Genomic DNA, 6,000 nt, shown 5'->3' on the forward strand with positions numbered 1-6,000 from the left:
AAGGGCTAGAAGTGGCTGCTTGGGAGACAAAGGTGAGAGAATTCTGGGTTCCCTACCCAGAGATAATGGGATTCGACTGAGTTGGGGTGGTTTTTGTTTTGTTTTTTCTTATTTACTCTATGATGGTTAATATATGTTACTGTCTTGTTAGAAACACCGGCCTTGTGGAAAAGACCGTGTTGACTGAAGGTCTTTTTCTTCTGCTGAGTCATTTCACTAGCTTACAGATGGATTGCAGCTAGCCTAAAATATAGATGCATGGCATAGAATGGGAAAGAGAAAAGGAAGAGGGGAAGTGTGTGTGTTTTCAGAGATAAATGGTGGGATGTGGGAGACTGACTTTTTATCTGCAGATGTTGATGTGGCAAAGACATTTTCTGTCTGCAGGACTCACTGTTGAGTCACTTTTATTGCCCTAGCTAAAAGGAGTTTAGAGGTCACTGAGCCATCTTTAGTAAATGATTGTCTCTGTCCAAAAACCCCGACAAAGTGTGTTGAAGCTCTGCCTTTAACTTAAAAGATGCCACTGACAATATCAGCTCTGCTATTGAAGAACTGCAATCTTAACACACACACAGGCTACGCCTACACCATGAGCTAGGGGTGTGGGGTTCCCAGCTCAAGCAAACATACTTGTGCTAGCTCTCCGTGAGCGAGCATGATGAAAATAGCAGTGGAGTCGTGGTAGCATGGACAGCAGCAGTGGCCGCACAGGCTTGCCACCCCAAGTACATACCAACAAAGTTGAAGTGGGTTCGTACTCAGGGGTGGCTAGTCTGTGCTGCCACTGCCTGTGCTATTGTGACTACACTACTACTTTTAGGGTGCTTGCTCGATGACAGCTAGCGTGAGTATGTCTACACAAATGGGAATCACACCCCTCGCTCATAAGGTAGACATACTCTGTAGTGTAGACAAGCACTTAGGCTATGTTCGTAGCAGTTGTGTCACTCGGGGTGTGAATAAGCCACCCCGAGTGACGTAAGTTATGCTGACCTAAGTGCTGGTGTGTGGACAGCGCTATGTCGGCGGGAGAGCTTTTCCCGTCAGCATAGCTACTGCCTCTTGGAGAGGTGGTTTTGTTATGCTGATGGGAGAGCTCTCTCCAGTCGGCAGACAGCATCTTCTCCAGATGCACTACAGCAGTGCAGCTGCATCAGTGGAGAAATGGTAGTGGGGGGAGAAATGGTAGTGAAAACCAGACCAACAAATGAGTGAGACAAGGCAAGCAGGGAATGCAGAAGAAAGTGAGTATTAGGTGTGTATTTTTTAAATTGTCCTCTTTTCTCTATGCCTTTTCTCTATACTTCAAGGTGAATAAAATGATTTATTGCCACCTGCCAAGGTGAGGCACATATTAGATATCTAATCAAACAACTAAAGACAAAGCCTTAAGAAAATCCCCACATTCTCCACTCTCACTTCAAAAAGGTTGTTGAAAAATTGCTACAAGCCTGATTCAAGGTCTGGAAAATCTGCTTTATAGTGAGAGACTAAAGAAGCTCAGTCTATTTAGTTTAACCAAGAAAAGGTTAAAATATGACTTGATGACCATCTAGATGTACCTATATGGGAATAGGTCTGCTAACTCTTTAATCTAACAGAAAAAGGCACAATGGAATCCAACAGAAGGAAACTGAAGCTAGACAAATTCAGACTAGAAATAAGGTGCAAGTTTTTAATAGTGAGGAAAATTGGCAAGAGGAATACATTTAGTTAAGGATGTGGTAGATTCTCCATCTCTCAACATCCTTAAATCAAGACTTGATGTCCTTCGAAAAGATATTCTATAGCTCAAACAAGTTATGGGCTTGATGCAGAAATTACTGGGTGAGGTGCTATGGGTTGTGGTATGAAGGAGGTCAGATCAGATGATCATAATGTTGCCTTCTAGCCTTGAAATCTATGAAGATGAAATTTGTTTGGAGTGAATTAGGAATGTTTGTCCTTGTCGTGTCACCATCACAGTGTTTATGGAGAGATGGTGATGGTACAAATAAAGCCAGTTGCAGAACTCAATAGGGAAATTAGTTCTATAGGTTCCACACTTCAGCTAAATAGTTTCTGCTGAGCAAAGGCAGAATATTATTTTTTAAAGATAATTTTTGTACCATATCCCATACTATCCCCTAAATGTCAGGAGTTGGGATGACCTCAGACTGGCTGCTCATGCAAATTTAATCATCAAATGCTGATGTAAATGGAAAAGGGTCAGTTTTTCCTGGTAGTACTCAAGGAGTTTTATAAACAGCTCCCACTATTATTAGAGTTCCACATTCCAGTGGGAAAACAGATGTCTTATAGTGAAGTGGAGCCAAAGTTAAGAAACTTATAAACATATTAACTAGAGCATTTGACGTGACTGGTGAAAACTCAGTCCGTTGTAGAAAGATGGAGACTTCCTCAATACACCATGGGGGTGAATCCAGTTACAATGGTAGCATTCGCACAGGCCAGTAAACCCAATTAACTCGTGTCACTAGTCCAGTGTTATGGTAGAATCTCTCTGCTCTTCAGGCAAGAGTGGAGTCTCCAGATTTCAAGAAGAGTCCCAGTTAAACAGACAAAGGAAGGCCTGACAAATAATAGACAGTCAGAAGTGGAAGGTCTTTTCTCCAGTTGCTGCTCTCTCTGTGGGACTCCGCACTCCTCTCAAGTTCATCACAACCCTGATTTCATTTAGGGGCACTTAGCTGTTTGTCCTGCCACAGAGGTAAAAGGCCAGAACCCTGTCCAGACTAAGCTTACACTATGACCACAATTGTGTGTAGATAAAGCCTAGGAGACTCCTCCTCTTCCTGCCCTGCTATAACAGCTGACATGTTCTCCTTTACAGGGCCTCAGTTTGCATATGCATTGCAGGGGGGATTTTCAGTCAAAGGCCTTTGACTCTGGCACTCATTTTTCTTGGTCTGACAGACCTCCGCAGAAAGTGTAATGGCTTTTGAATAAGGAGTGATTGTGGGCTACGTTTCTGCCTCTAGTTGCTTGTGGAGTCGAACCTCTGTATTCATTTGAAATTGGCTAGTTTTGTATTTGTTAAATATAAACTTTCATACATGTGATACTGACATGCACAAGTCTGAAAATCGCCTAATTAGGAGTAAGGCTGTGTGTGGTTACAGAGCTGTAAGCCAATGACTACGTTCAGATCTTAAAAGCACCATATAAATAAGAATCTGGGTGGTTGTTTCTGAGGGCTGTTGTGAGCTACCAGAGATTCCACTTCGCACCTAGTGGCTGGATGTGTTTGGTCTCATTAATCTGCCCACATAGACTTTAGTCAGCTATCATTAGGCAGAGTGAGATTTTACAGTTCCACAGAGGCTTAAACTGTGGTAATTTGGCACAAGCAAGAAAGCATCTGTGTCTAATATTTCTAATGGGATTTCTAGTTAGACCATGTAAGGGAAGTGTAAAAATAAAAAAGAGTACAACTGTTTCCTCCTATTTCTGTACGTCTAGCAAAACTAATCCACACGGAAGTACTAATGCAGCAAAATGGCAATTCTTACTTCAAAGCCCAGCCCAAGATGTAGTGGCTTGCCCCCAACCTAATAAAGCAGATAATTAAAGCAGTAGCAAGAGGAGAGTAGACATAGAGAATTGGAGCAATTGAGGTAGGCTAGAGAAATCTCTTGTTTTACAAGGCAGAGAAAGGAATTCTTTTGCAGGATTTGTGTACCTTTGTTTTTCTCTTTCTTAGAGCGTTAACCCCATTTCATCATTAATTATCCTACTACTGCTTTTCTTGGTACCAAGGCTCTCATGGCTTACCCAGAACTGGGTTTCACCCATCCAGCTCTGACTGATTAGATATCACATGAAGCTCACCCCACCTCATAGTTTAATTTCAAAGCAATATGGGCCACTGCTAGCTGGTGAGCCTCACTGAAGGCTTTGAAGAGGTACCACATTGTACTAGATTCTGTTTTGTTTTGGCTTCAGCAAAAAATTAATCCAGCAACATTTGTGCCTGGGTGTTATGCATTCCCTTTTAAACAAGCCAGCAAGCTTCCTATTTCCAGCATTAAATTTCGTGAACTAAGTGGAGGCAAATTGACAGAATGTATCTGTGACACTGGCAGACCAGGTGCCAGCTCTTGCCAAGATTGAAGGCACTAGCTAAGAACTGACAAACTCATAACTGGAGACCAGACCACTATATATTAGTCTTATAAGAATGTATTTAGTGTTTAGACTCTATGAAATACTTGTAAATTGCTGCATCCATTACTTGTAACGTCAGTATTCCAGCCTATAAGGAAATATGTAAGTTTTGCTTTATAACTTCAAAAATGTTTGCTCTAAATTTGTGAACCCAGATGGGAAGAGTGTTGCTCCTCCCCCTCACCCACCAAGAACTATCAAAATCAGATGGGCCTCGAGGAACATTGCAATACAAAGGATTGGTTAATGGCCCTATTGTACCTATGGAGAAGAGCAGAAGGCCTCATTCTTTCACTCTGAATGATGGCAGAGGAAAATAAAAATAGTTGATGTGAAAATTGTTCATCTCTTTGCTGTTTGAACTCTAACATGGCCAGAGAAGCCAAGATAAAGCCAGAAGTCTCCAGGGATTACCCCTGGGTCTACCCTGAAAGACACTTTGAATTGACAGATCACAACAGTCGCTCCTTGGATTTAGATGGTAACTCCTTTGCGTGTATGTTTGCTTGATTTAACCTGTAAATAACTTATTTCTCTTTCCTACTTAATAAGCATGTAGATAGTTTATTACAAGATTGGCTACAAGATCTAGGGCAGTAGTGGGCAACTTGCAGCCTACCAGGGTAATCTATGGGTGGGCTATGAGACAGTTTGTTTACACTGACTGTTCACAGCTTCTAGTGGCCACGGTTCGCCGTTCCTGGCCAATGGGAACTGTAGGAAGCAGCACAGGCTGCTGCTAGTCTTGAGTTTTGTCTAGAGCCAGATTCTACCCTAAGGGGTGCATCTTACTCTAAACTCTAACTGACTTGCTAAATCTTTGTTTTATTAAATTAAACCACCCACAAAACCAGCACTCTTAGTCATTAAAGCTTTTCTTTTCACTTGCTTGCATTATGTGTTAGATAGATATAGCTTATTTTATTTTTTATTGAAGTTTTTGTACGAATGGGCTGATAGTAAGAGATGCTCCAGAACTGATAGGAGTGTTAAAAACAGGGACAAGACAAATGCAATACAAAATGGAGTGACAAGAAATCAACCCAACTGTATACTGTAACACACTAGATTTTAACTAGGAAAGTTATGGTATATCAGTTATTTGAAATAGTATTATGTCACAGTATTTTTTCTACATTGTAATTGGGCTTCTATTTATAAAAAGATTAAAAAAGGAAAAATATGGTTAGGGTAGAAAGGATTTTATTAGCATGTGAGTAGGACTCCCACGTGTATAACTTTGCTATTCAGGGATGACCTGCATAACTCAAACAATGCTAATAAATATTCCTATATCACACCACTAGAAACCAATATATCCATATATTTAAGAGAAAAGAAGATATTACATGTTTTAAAAATGCTGTTAGGACTACTTTCTTAATCCTCCTAGCTGTAAAGTCAGGTTTTGTTAATATTAATTTACCAATACAGACTTTTAAGGGGGAGAGAGAGAGATTATATATTTCTTAAAAATGTTTAAGAGTTTACACTGAAAATGTCATATCCAATATCTCAGCCATCCAGGGACAGAACCAAAAGCTGCATTTCTGCCCCTTTGGAAATTTAGGAATCACACCTTTCCAACTGTGTAGATAGTGTATTTTAAACTGAGATACCATAAGATATTGGACCTTAAATCTGTCACTTAATATTGAAGATTGCCCCTACCAGAACCCCATCTTGCAAAGGGTTAAAGAAATGTGGTCATTTTTTATTTTTAAAATACATAATAATGTTGGCTGGTTGAACTGCTCAAATGTTTGGAATGTGAGACTGAATTTTGTTGGATATGCATGAGTAGGGACAGAGCAGGTGAAGCAGTCAAAG

This window comes from Mauremys reevesii, linkage group 8, assembly GCF_016161935.1.
Source record: "Mauremys reevesii isolate NIE-2019 linkage group 8, ASM1616193v1, whole genome shotgun sequence".
NCBI classification, from domain to species: Eukaryota; Metazoa; Chordata; order Testudines; family Geoemydidae; genus Mauremys; species Mauremys reevesii.